Source organism: Etheostoma cragini, chromosome 15 (assembly GCF_013103735.1).
Source record: "Etheostoma cragini isolate CJK2018 chromosome 15, CSU_Ecrag_1.0, whole genome shotgun sequence".
NCBI classification, from domain to species: Eukaryota; Metazoa; Chordata; class Actinopteri; order Perciformes; family Percidae; genus Etheostoma; species Etheostoma cragini.
The window spans coordinates 2,413,619-2,414,675 of NC_048421.1; the positions used below are offsets into that span (position 1 = coordinate 2,413,619).

The following is a 1,057-nucleotide window of genomic DNA, read 5'->3' on the forward strand; positions in this document are numbered from 1 at the left end:
CCATCCCTCCACCCCTCTTTGCCATCCCACAATAACAGGAGCAGACGGGACGATTGCAAACAACTGAAAAGAGAGAGCTAAAACAGGAGGAGAGCTGCCGTAGGCGTCGCTGAGTGGGTGGCAGCTGAGAAAAATCAACTTTTCTTTTTACTCGTGCAGAATGTTCCCCTCCCCAGTGAACGCCTCGGCGAGGACTGAACTATCTTTGAGGGAAATCTAAATGCAGAAAAGAGTAGTGCACCGTCCCGTGAAGATAACCAAATGATTCTATCGCTCCCACCGCTGCTTCTGTCTTCCCTTAACTTCTTAACATTCTGCCTTCCTTTTACGTTTGTTTCCTTTTCTTTGCCGCATGTTGTTTTTAATCACCTAAAGTGAAATGCCTACCTATAAATCCTAACTCTGTTTTAAAGAAGTTAAAAAAAAGCTTAAAAATATTTAAAAAAAGAAGAAATGGTTTTTAAAAAATGTACAAAAAAGAAGAGAGAGAGGGGGAAAAAAATGCAATCTACAGTACAGCAAGTTTCCATGTGTGAGATCATTGGCTCCTGAGCATTGTACATCAGCCATCGGCTGTATAAATAAATCGACTATAGAGAGAATCCATTTTTTAAGAATATATATATTATATATTTGTATGTGTTTGTCTGTTTTACCTCTCATCACAAATTGTATTTTTTTTTTTTTTTCATTTGTAAATTATGTTCAATCTTCTGTTAGTCTGGATAAGACCTGGTAGTTTTAGGATGTGCTAAATTGTCAGTTTTTTTTTCTTTCTGAATCCATCTGAGGGCTCTCAGATAATACAGCCGGATATTTAAGGGGTCATAAATTCCATTTGAAAAGGTTTCTCTTGTCTATAACGCGAGGAAAGTAACGTTGGTTCTCCGAGGAGAAGCTAACCCCGTCTGGAAGCTAACGTCGACCAGCAAGTAGAGCCATGAGCGCTGCAAGAAGCTGTTGTATTACAAAGCCCTGTGTAAAAGGTCAGCCACCTTTTCAAAGCCAATGTATTTATTGCAGCCATTTTACTTGGGCAGTGAATGTAGCTGACTTA

The 1,057-nt window shown here is 39.4% G+C and overlaps 1 protein-coding gene across 1 annotated transcript in view; it reads left to right on the top strand.

The window, feature by feature from the left end:
• grb2b (growth factor receptor-bound protein 2b) overlaps positions 1-472 on the top strand; it is a 54,088-nt gene extending 53,616 nt beyond the window's left edge. Inside the window, exon 7 of the mRNA XM_034893909.1 lies at positions 1-472. This exon is cut by the window's left edge and continues 293 nt beyond it. The gene's annotated coding sequence lies outside the window, so the exon portion shown is untranslated.
• The last annotated feature ends 585 nt before the right edge of the window (positions 473-1,057 follow it).